The sequence below is a fragment of the Lacerta agilis genome, chromosome 1 (assembly GCF_009819535.1).
Source record: "Lacerta agilis isolate rLacAgi1 chromosome 1, rLacAgi1.pri, whole genome shotgun sequence".
NCBI lineage: Eukaryota > Metazoa > Chordata > Lepidosauria > Squamata > Lacertidae > Lacerta > Lacerta agilis.
In genome coordinates this window covers 17829734-17841916 of record NC_046312.1, presented here as the reverse complement: position 1 = coordinate 17841916, position 12183 = coordinate 17829734, and positions in this window count along the sequence as shown.

Genomic DNA, 12183 nt, shown 5'->3' with positions numbered 1-12183 from the left:
GGGGGGGGGGATCGAGGCTGGGATTAGAGCCAGACTGAAGAGTACCGATGCAGTCTGTCAGCAAGCCCTGAGGTAACAATATCATAATTTATAAATTCTACCAACAATAGACTAGCAATTAAAGAGGTAAGTTTCCTTTTCCCTATCCCCGTTTCCAGCCAAAAAGATCTCAAAAGCTCAAGCAAATGCGTTTGCGTTTCAAGAAAGGGGGGGGGAGAGTAAAATAAAGCACAAAGTTAGAAGTGGAGAGAGGAAGAGAGGAAGAAAGGAAAGGGACTTAGTTTTTGCTTCTGTTGTAACTTGCAACTCTTAACTTCTCCAGTTCTCGTGGCTGACAGCAAGCCGGACACGACGACATGCCTCTTCAAGTGACCCAGAGTAACTTTCATGCCCAAGCAGTTTTGAACATTTAATTGGTGTTATTTTAATAGAGCACAGAGGACCAGCGATTCTGGATAAACCGGTGGAAGTGCCATGCCTGTGCTAGCTAAACATTGCAGATTTCCTACCCCAAAGGAAGGTGGGAGGAAGGGGTGGAAAATGCAGGCCACAAGAAACTGAAAATGAAGACTATGCCCCCCCCCACAACTGTCAGAAGCAGAATACCAGACAGTGCTGAGCTAGAGCACATCCAGGCCACGCATTTAAAATATGAGGATACCTATTGCCTCCCCCAAAGAATCATGGGAGCTGTAGTTTGTTAAAGGTGCTGAGAGTTGTTAGGAGACCCCTATTCCCCTCACAGAGTTACAATTCCCAGAGTTCTCTTGGAAGAGGAATGGACTGTAGCTCTAGGACGGGAATAGGGGGTCTCTCGGAAACTCTCAGCACCCTTAACAAACTACAGCTCCCACAATTCTCTGGGCAAAGCCATGACTTTTAAAAGTGGTATCTGAGTGCTGCACCCGTATGGTCTGAATGTGGCCCTAGATGGACCAATGGTCCGACTCAGCTTCGTATGTTCCAAGCTCAAATCAGTTTCTCTCTGTGAGTGCTATCCAATCACTCTTGGAGGAACCTGATTTTCTAGATCCATTTCTGCTGGGGTTTAGGCCTGGTTTTGGCACAGAAACTGCTTTGGTCACCCTGTATGATGACCTCTGTCAGGAGAAAGACAAGGGAAATGTGTCCCTGTCAAATCATCTCGACCTGAGCCTCAGCAGCTCTTGATACCAGCAACTATGATATCCCTCTGGTGATTTGTGGTGGTTCCTCCTTGGATGGTTGTTTCCAGAGGGCGTGCTTTTCGGCACCCATTGAGTTTTCAAAGTGGGGTTCCCCAGGGTCTGGTTTTATCCCCCATGCTGTTTAACATCTACCTGAAACCACTGCATGGGGTCATCCAGAGTTTTGGATTACTTTGTCAGCAATATGCTGATGACCCACAACTCTGACCCACAACTCTATTTCTCCTTTACATCTGCAGGTGAGGTGGATGTGCTGTTCTGAACACCAGTTGCTGGAAATGGCAGCAGGAGAAGGATGGGCAAACAGAGAGGGACACTCCTGTTTGGGCTAGATCTCTCTTCCCATCATGCTACATGGCGCAAACTGGAGTGCATAGACAGTTCCACACAATTATCTTGTTGACAAGGTGGTAAACTTGTGGGCTAGATGATGCACCTGATATTCGGATCTGCAGTTGGTTAATGAAGCATACCTAAAGAGTGTTCATTAATGGCTCCACATCAGCATGGAGAGCAGTGACAAGTGGAGAGCTGCAGGGGTCTCTCCTGGGCCCATTGTTGTTCCACATCTTTGTAAATGATTTGGACAAAAGGAGCAGAGGGGATACTCATCACATTTGCCAGTGACACCAAACTGGGTGGGGTACTTTAGAAGACAGGGAACAGGATTCAAGGTGATCTTGACAGAATGTAGAACTGGGTCAAAACTAACTGGAAAAAAATTCAAGAGAGATTTTGGCAAAGTTTTCCATTAGATAGGCAAAGTCAGATGCAGAAACATAGGATGGGGTGACACCTAAATTGAAAGCTGTACTGTATGAAAAGGATCTAAGGGTCTTTGTAGACCACAAACTAAGCATGAGACAGCAGTGCAATGCAGTCGCTGAACAGGCTAATGTAATTACCATTATTACTTAATATTATGGATCATTAAATTTCTATACCACCCTTCATCCAAGGATCACATGGTGATTTACAAAATAAAAACACAAAAACACAGCAATTCTGGGCTGCATCAACAGAAGTAGTGTCCAGATCATGAGAAGTAATGGTACCACTCTATTTTGGAAGCTGTTGAGGGACTTAGATAACAAGTCCTATGAAGAAGTCGGGTATGCTGGAGAAGGGATTATCAAAAAGTGATATGATAGCCATCTACAAATACTTGATCAGCTGCAATGTAGATGACAGAGAAACTGTCTCTTCTGATGTTCCAGGGAGTGGGGCCTGACCCAATGCTCAAATTGCAAGAAGGGGGGTTTCAGCCAAACATCAGAAACACAGTATGAGCTGTTTGATATTAACAATGGCAGAACGGTAGACTCTCTTTTGTTGGCGATGGGATGCTGGGATGTCCACGTCATCTGTGATGCTTTAGCAATGGGTTTTCTACATTGCATAGGGGGCTAGACTATAGGATCTTGGAGCTCCCAACTCTGAGTCTAAAGACAGGAGAATGCAGCTTTTAAGTTCTGCATAGCTTGCATAAGGTTTGAAGGGGATTTTGTATGGGGGAATAAGCTTTCTCCACCATGTCATTTCCTTGTCTAATGTTACACTGGCCTGGCAAAAGCAGGAAGCATCATTTAATTGTGTTTCATCCTATCCCACCCTCCACAGACAATGTGTGAAATTGCTGTGCAATTCTGACACTAACAAGAGTGCAACATTGAGTATTTGGCCTCGTTTCCTTCCTCTCAGGTAATGATCTAATTTTCATAACTGTGGAAACAGCCAAAGCCAAAAGAAACACAATACTTTCTTGGTGTGGCACACAAAGCTGGAATCCAAGCCAAAATACAGAATCTAGGGCCTCTGAAATAAGCTTACCAGATTTTTTTCAATGAATCCGGGGACACTTTTCAACTTCAATTGATTTTGTATGGGGACTGATTTGTAAATCCGGGGACTGTCCCCGCAAAACGGAGACATCTGGTAACCTTACTCTGAAACACTCATTTGGACTTGTAGAAACAGCTATGGATTTGCACTGATGGTCTCACAAAAAGGTGAGACATTTCCTTGAATGAAGAGGGTGAATTTTGTCTTGGAATCAAGTGTGGCTATCTCCAGAAAGCAAGTTTTTTTTTCTTGAACAGCTTCCAGTTCTGCCTAGTTCATTCCAGTTGCACGCCCTTTCCTCAAAATGTGTTCCCTCATGTATGAATGCCAGCATAGCTGTCCTGATAAACCGAGGTTATGAAAGGAGTTGCTTCAGGCACTGTTGTTTTGATCGAGTCAAGTGCTCTGGAGAGGCAGGATGGGAAATAAGTCTCTCTTTCAGTAGGGAGAGAGAGAGAGAGAGAGAGAGAGAGAGAGGAGGGGAGAAGACAAGATATTGAAGTTAACATGGTTGAGAAATGTGCCAATGCTACCCTCCACACAACTTGTGATTTGTGAGGAATTCGAGTGTTGAGTCCAATCAGACACTCAAGCCATGTTTGATCCCTGCTCCGAGTGAATTAATGGAAGGGAAATATTTGTGGCAAGTGGGGCGTGAGGGAAGGGGGGGGACATATTCTAAGGACACAACGAGAAGATATAAGGGAAACTTGTAGCTCTCAAGCCCAAGCTTCCTTTGTGACACAGTAATGTGGGGAGTGGAGTGGGGCGGAGGTCACATGCAGGTAATAATTGGCAGTGATAAGGAATACTTAATTCTCATATATATATGAGAATTACAAATATTTTTTGGCAGTGGGGTCCAGTTTCGCCAATCCCTAGGGTACACCTCTGCCTGGGACATCCTGTTTCAGGACCTGCACCTGTGGAGATGCTCCCAGCACCACACATTTGGTGGACAGAAGGCAAAGCTCTGCATCGGCATTGGTTGTGGGAAGCTGGCTTAGCCAGCAGATTTGGACAGAGAGGAACATGTGCTCAGTCCAGTCCCTCCCCCAGTCTGGAAAAGGGGGTTGGATTGCTCTGCCAGCCAGTCCTCCACCCCACACACAAAAAAACCACATCTCCTTATTTCTACAGCCACACACAAAAAGTTCATTCTCAGAGGAACTCTGATTGGAAGGCTGCATGCCCAGAGCCTCTGCTCATACAGAGACATGGAGGAATCCTCCTCAGAAGGAACCTGATCCAACCACATCTCTGCATGGGTTCTTTAATGCATCAACTATATATAGTGTGTACGCAGCAGAATTGTCTACCTCGATGGAGGCTCAGGTGCAATGGGACATAATTCATAAAGGCAAAACTCAAAGTGTGGGTTATGCCCTCTAAACTCCTACATGGCTTAGGTCCTAGCTATCTCAAAGACCTTATTCCCTCATATGAACCTGCCTGGGTTTTGAAATCTCCAGGAGATCTTTCAGTCCTACCACCCTCACAGGCAAACTTGGTGGGGATGTGGGAAAGGGCCTTATCGGTGGCTGCTCTCAAACTCTGGAACTCCCTCCCTGGAGAAGCTAGACTGGCCTCCTCCTTGCCTCCTCTTTGCCTCCTTCTTTCTACCAGTAGGTGAAAAACTTCTTGTTTTATGAAACTGACTGCTTTTAATGAAAGGGCTGGCACCGAAATATTTTTATTGCGATTATCTCTATATTTCAAACAGATTTTATATATGTATCTAGTTTCAATCTTATTGATGTTCAGTTGTTTTTTAACGATTGGTTTTTCTATGTTTTGATCTATACTTGTCAGGGGGAAATGCAGGGTATAAATAAATGAAGAAGAAGAAGAAGAAGAAGAAGAAGAAGAAGAAGAAGAAGAGGAAGAAGAAGAAGAAGAAGAGTCCAGCTGAATAAGACCACTAGTCCTTCTGCTCCAGTGTGACCATCTAGACACTTCCAGAAAGCCCACAAGGAGAGTCTGGAGGTGGTAGACCTTCCCCAGCAACCAGTATTTGCCTGGGAGCTATTGACAGACCTTTCCTCTATGAATTTGTCTCCCACAGGCTTCCCCAACCTGCTGTCCTCCATTTGTTTTGGAGTACAACTCTCACTGTCCCCAAACAATGGCCATGCTGGATGGAGCTGATGGCAGCTGTAGTCCAACGACATCTGAAGGGAAGCAGTTTGGGGAAGGCTGACCTACAAAGTCCTCCAGCTTCATAGGAGTCTTTAATTGTTTGAGTGAATCCTTTCCCAGTGTGCCCACTCAACGCAGAGGCAGAGAACAACTGGTTTAAGGAGTGCAGGTGAAATAATATAAAAAATTTAAAAGGTCCAAGAGTTTTGCATCCCAGATCATCAGATGCTCCTTTTCCCCTTAGAATAGATGCAAAATAAACAATAGATGAAAAGGGGGAAAGGAAGAAACCTGTCTCTGTGAGCCGAATAATATGATTTTGAATTTCACACATCCTCAGAGGGGAGGACAATGCAAGGTCAATGCATTTTTGTCTCACTTTTATGCAAGCTAACTGAACAGACAATTTTCCATGGTTTTCTTTCTTCTTCTTCTTCTTCTTCTTCTTTTTTAAAAAAAACCTTTATTTTCATTCAGTGTTAATCTAATGTGCAGATAGAAATGGACCAAAAAAAGAATGTATTAAAACACAAAATTCCCCCGTAGGAGCTTGGCCTCCCACCCTGAAGCAGAGTGAGCTCGTCTTCTGGCCAGCAATGCCAATCTATAGTTATTATATCTCTTTGTCTCTTTTCATATCTCCTAATAGAAACATTGTTGTAGCTTCTGGCTAGAAAATTAGCCAAGTGAACTCTCGCTGTCTGTCTCTCCCTCTTCTCATCAGATTAGTGGGGGGATTTAACAGGGCCTCGTTCAACTCACTTGCTCTTTTCTTTGCGAGGCTGGTACCACAATGCAAAAGGGAGCTGCGAGCATATTAATTTACCTCTGTTCGTCAAAGGCTCTTCCTTCCTCCTTCCGTGTCAAAATGTATTTGCCGCTATAGTTTATCACAAGATCCTGAAAGTGTCCAGTTGGATATGAGCGTCTTCCACATTCTGCTCTCAGGCCACAAACTGAAAGTTGAAATCTAAAATCACTTTGTTGACATGCTGTGCTTCTGCTTAAAGGTAAAGGTAAAGGGACCCCTGACCATTAGGTCCAGTCGTGTCCGACTCTGGGGTTGCGGTGCTCATCTCGCGTTACTGGCCGAGGGAGCCAGAGTACAGCTTCCGGGTCATGGGGCCAGCATGACAAAGCCGCTTCTGGTGAACCAGAGCAGCGCACGGAAATGCTGTTTACCTTCCCGCCGGAGCGGTACCTATTTATCTACTTGCACTTTGACGTGCTTTTTAGGTGGGCAGGAGCTGAGACTGAGCAATGGGAGCTCACCCCGTCACGGGGATTTGAACCACCGACCTTCTGATCAGCAAGCCCTAGGCTCTGTGGTTTAACCCACAGCGCCACCCGTGTCCCTGCGCTTCTGCTTAAAGGATCCTTAACCTAAGAAGACCCAAAAGTCTCCAGCCAGATGCCCATCGGAAGCCACCAAGCAGGCCAAAAATGCAATAGCTCCTTCCTCATGTTGTTCCCCATTGACTGATATTCAGAGGCACACTGACTCTGATCCTGGAAGTAGTATGCAGTCGTTACAACTAGTTGATTGCCTTATCTCCGTGAATTTATCTAAACCCCTTTTAAAGCAGCCCTAGTTGGTGGCCATCAAGACAAATTCTAGCTGTGAATTTCAGTTTGTTTTCTGTGAAAAAGTACTTCTTGTCTGGCCTGAAACTACCTTAGGATTCCTGAAGTTGTTTCCTTGTTACCCTAGTCATGCTGGATAACTATATCTATTCATTCCCTGTCAGGTGTTTCCATACTTTCCAATATTTCTCCGATGCAAATAGGGACGTCTTATTCCATGATGATGATGATGATGATTTCATATCCCTCCCATAGGACTGGGTTGCCCCAGCCACTCTGGGCAACTTCCAACATATATAAAAACATAATAAAACATTGAACTTTTTTTTTAACTTCCATATACAGGGCTGCCTTCAGTTGTCTTGTAAAGTTTGCATCATTACTTACCAACTTGGCTCAGGATTTGCTCCATACTCTCCAACATTTCTCCAGCGAAAATAGGGACATCGTGAGGAAAAGCGGGACATTCTGGGATCAAATCGGAAACTGTGATGGCTTCTGCAAATCCAGGGCTGTCCCTGGAAACTGAGGACACATGTGATTCCAGTCACATGAGTGTGTGTGTGTGTGTGGGGGTAATCATTGGCTCCTCTGCCTCCACTGCATTCCTGATACAACCTGTCTCCACAGTTCTCTCTGTGGGATGCTTGAAAATCTTCAGTGGGAGCCAACAGGGGTCATCTTGGCTTCCTGCGCTATTTAGCAGGGCTGCACATTATGCAGCAAGCCCGGATGAGTAAAGCCGCCTCCCTGTTGCAGAAGGAGGGTGGTGGAGTCTCTTCCAACTCGATGATTCTATGATTCTATGAAATGCCTCTTGAACACATAGAAGGCTGCAAGATGGGTTATGAGGAACATCACAAGAGGGGGCAGAGCCAGTAGTCACTTCTTTAGTGCCCCCCCCCCATGACTGGAGACATGTGAGTGATAAAGCGTGTTCTCCATCATGGAGAGCACGTGTTGCGGTGGGGGGCCTGCAAAACTACCCCTTAGTTGCTGGGCGGGTTAGTTTGGATGGCCACTGTTATGATTGGACCCTGCGTGTTGTTGGGGAGATTTATATGTTGCCATTTCGTGATGGACAGCCCAGCTTGTTATAAAAGGTTAGCTCGCAGTGTGTTCCGCCTCTTTGACTGCGAGCTTCGGATCACCCGCCCTTCCCTCCCTAATTTTAGGCCTCTGTGTTGACCTTGCTATTCCTGTCATGGGGTCGTCTGCTTTGGAGGCAGGGGCCTAGTAGGAATTTTTCCATTTGGCTGATTGGCTGGTGCCATCTGCGTAGCAAGTAGTCACAACTTGTAAGGTTGGCGGTTAGGCATTGGTTCTTATCTTGCTGGGTTGGTGAAGGGGACTGCTGACATAGTTTGCCCCTCCAAGTTCATCATGGTGTGGGGATTTCCGTTAAAGGAACCCAGGGGCTCGATATGCTTTTGTCTGTATCCCCCGGTCGGGGGCCAGGGCCACGCAAGAGCCCCTGGGAGCCTGTGGGAAGATGGGAGAGATGATTCCCACTCACTTTCTCTACCCGGAAGGCTTTCCCCTTACTGACAAATGTCAGTTCTGTCCTTAGGGACAGATAGGCTGAACCAATGCCTAAGCAACCACTCACGTCTCTTGTAAGTCAATAACGTTGTGGCCAAAATTATGCCAAAAACCAAAACCAAAATTATGTCTGTGGTGTGAATTTATTTGAGGGGTGGTTTGGGGACCTCGACACGCAATGGCTGAATAGAATCTTCATTCCTCAGGGAACATCACCAGTGCTTACACACACAGAGAGAGAGAGAGAGAGAGAGAGAGCATTCTGTTTTTGGTTCACAGGCTGAAAAGAACACTGCATTACACACACCACCTTCTCATGATGTGCTTTTGTGGTGCACATGTGCAAAAATTCAAAGACACTTTGAAACCTTGTAACAATAGAGAACTTTCCTCTGAATTTATATTGTTGAATTTGCAATTCACCGAGTGACTTGTGAATTACGATGGGTTCAGTTCACCCAGCACAGCACCTTCCCAGCAGCACCAGCCATTTGCTTTTCCCAGTGTCTGTTTCCAAACATTTGCATATATGTGTGTCCGCCTTCAAACATATCAATCCCACCCACCCACCCATTCCACTGTTATAAACTTGCAATATATTCAGTGTCCAGAAAAGTTAGTTTGCAGAAAGACACAATTTGCAGCAGCACAGTAGAATATAGTACAATAGCTCCAGAGGACTTTGTTTTTCATTTGCTTTTTGAGCTCATAACACTGTCCACAGCTTGTATCCTTAAAATCCAAGCACTCCATTCTAATAATTGTTCACTCAAACTCTTGCACATTCACATGTTATTAACCCACCTGGGATTCAGCATTCCCTGTGGTATGTTACAGAGAAGATTTATTTTAAAACACTTGGTATATTTTGCATAATGCAGGTTTGGGGTGTCCCCCCCCCCACCACTTCAAATTACCATTGGGCTGATAATAGTGTAGGCCTAATACAGCATTTAGAAATCATTAACACTATTTTAGTGCTTAAAAGAGAGGAAAGACCACTGCCTGTATAATTGCATATAAATGGTGAAAATAATTTTCATTCTTTCCATGCATAAAGTAAAGCACAAGAGAGAGATTCTTCTAATATAAACAAATCATCCCCAGCTTCTCTCTCCATCTACTTTCTTCTCTGTTTGTTACAAATTGTTCGTACATTCGGTTTAATAATGAATGAAAACAGTTGATATTTCTAATGACATAGGGTAATCTTGAGGTGATGAGTTTCCTTGTTTGCAAAATCCTTTTTAAAAAAAAAAAAATGCATTCTTCACTGAACTTGATCGGGAGAAAGATTTATATTATTCACCGGAGGATATAATTGAAAGCTTATGAACTTGCTGAAATGCAGACTAGAAGGGTCTTATATCATACATAAGATAATCGTTTAGTCAAAATCAGCTTCATCTGGTAAGTGACTAGGCCTTAGCCTATCCAGAATTAGATTTTCTCCAAGAAAATCTTGGGGATTAATTTTTTTGAAGAAAAAAATAAAGTTAAAACCAGGTAAGCAGCTATCCTGCAAAATATGTGTTTATGCGTCCTTGAAGGCTGCTCTTGTCCTTTTACCAAAAGCTTCAACTTTTAAACACACGTGCAACTGTTTAGTTGGAAGGGGGTAGATTGAAATCAGCGGGGGCTGGTCCATTAGGGCAAAGGGGACATGGCCCCAAAAGATTCAGTCTGCTCTCAGCCAGGCTCCACAACCAGCCCAGGGGGTGATATGACACATGTCCCTCAACTGCCCCAGGAAAACTGTGACATCTTGTTTTTTCGCATGAGAGCATAGCAGCCATTTTGGGTGCCGTGATCTCACCCCGAAAACAACAACTTTTTCAGGTGTTACAACAGTGCACTGGTCAAGCGATTCACCCAGGAGTGCAGCCTGAAACACACATATCCTGGTTCGGGGCCTGGAAATGTTGGAGGGCATGCATAATGTGCTGATATATTAGATCAATGACCCAACAGGTACTGGAGTATGAGAGGAACATTAGAAAATGATTCAGAAGCACTAGCATTATAATCAGGAAAGATAGCACAATATTCCCCATGTTGGAATGCACCCCAAGAGGCATTATGAGAGTTCAGTGACACATTCTAGGCAGGCAAGAGAAGTCAGAGACAGCTTGGAGCAGTGATGTTGAGGGGTGTGATCTGCAGATGCTGAGACCCAATGCTTAGAAAGAGAATTCTGGAGGACCACAGTCAATGCCCAGCCATGAGGCTTCTGATCCCTGGCTTCTGGGACCACTTGGTTCCATGCCAACGACGATGACAATTACCATGTGGCATTTTTGTGCGCGTATGGCGAAGTTTTCATTTCTCAGTGTGATGAAGAGTCTCGCGAATGCCCGACAATGTGTTCCCCATGATCACTGTTCATCACATCCTGGAAAATGTTTTGAAATCTGGATTGAAGAAGAATGTGTTGAGCCGTGATGGCAGGCTGCTATGCTTGGCAATGTCAGTTTGTGGCGGCCTCGGTACGTCACCGCCATGTCAAAAAAATGATTTCGCAAATTATTCCCTTTCCCCCAGCCTCTGGCCTTTTGAACCATGTCTGTTAATTAATGTAATATCTTTCCTTCTCTTGCTCCTCTTTCCTTTAAGAAACATTTCTTTAAAATAAATAAATAAATAAATAAATAAATAAATATCTGAACTCAAAACCAATTTAACAATGTTTTGCACATTCAACAAATTGCCTTCATTAAAGAAGCCTCAAAATACACTCTGTACTTATATTAGGCTAACCGTACGCACAACCTACAGGTATTGCTGTGGTTGCCTGTGGTAAGTTAAGTTGGATCAGTAATACTCAAGTCAAAGGTGTGATAAGCATGTAATATGGAAGCAAAACCATGCTGCTGTTTTCCTTTTGTCTTTTCCCACCTGGCACAAGCTCCCTTTGCTCTACGACTCCGTTTCCCCCCTCCCGTTGGCTTTCGCTTCTCAGTGTGGAGCAATTCTAACTCCTTGGGTCATATCCAAAACGTTTTGCAAACATTCCATTGGGATAAATGATACGTTCTTCTGAAAACGTTGGTAGGGAACCTCCAGTTCACAGGACAAAATAGGTCTGCAATATCTCCCCAATTTGGGCCAAGCTTCCACAGTCAGAGACAATATATCCTTCTGAATACCAGTTGCTGGAAACCACAGCAGGGGAGAGTACTGTTGTGATCAGGTCCTGTTTGCTGGCTTCCCACAGGCTTCTAGCTGGCCACTATGAGAGCAGGATGCTGGACTAGATGATAAAAAAAGACTTCTGAAGACTTCTGATGGGGCAACGGAGCAAGCTGCCATTAGTCTATCTTGCTCAGCCATGTCCATTGATCTGTAGCAGCCCTTTGGGGCTTTGGACAGGAGTCTTCCCATGTGGGAAGATGCCAGTAATTGAATGTGGGACCTTTGCATGCAAAATGTACTGTACCCAGTGGTGGCTGGTGCCTCCTGGGTCTGGTGGAGCAACAGGGAATGAGGCCAACAGTAGGTGGAGGCAGATGGTTCTAGGTTTGTCACACACACCCCTCCTCCCTCTTGAATTCTGCAAGGGCAAAATTGAGACCGAGGCGAAAGGACTGACAGCCAAGGGAGGCATCTCTGGTCTGGTTGTAATAATGCAGGCAGGTGGGAGTTGGCTGAGGTTGGTGGGTCAGATCCTTGTTCATCAGAGTAGACCAGTCTTCACTGTACCACTAAGCCCATTCATGGTAAAAGGGTGATGTAAGCACAGGATGCCTTAGAGAGCAGTGGTCTTGGGGGCCCAGTTTCATATGACCCTCTGTATGCTTTGGGGCCCCTCTTGTGCTCTCCCTCTGGAAATCGCTCCCAAGTCTACAGCCCCATTTGCATGCAGCAAATTTGGAGGATTCTCCTTTTATTT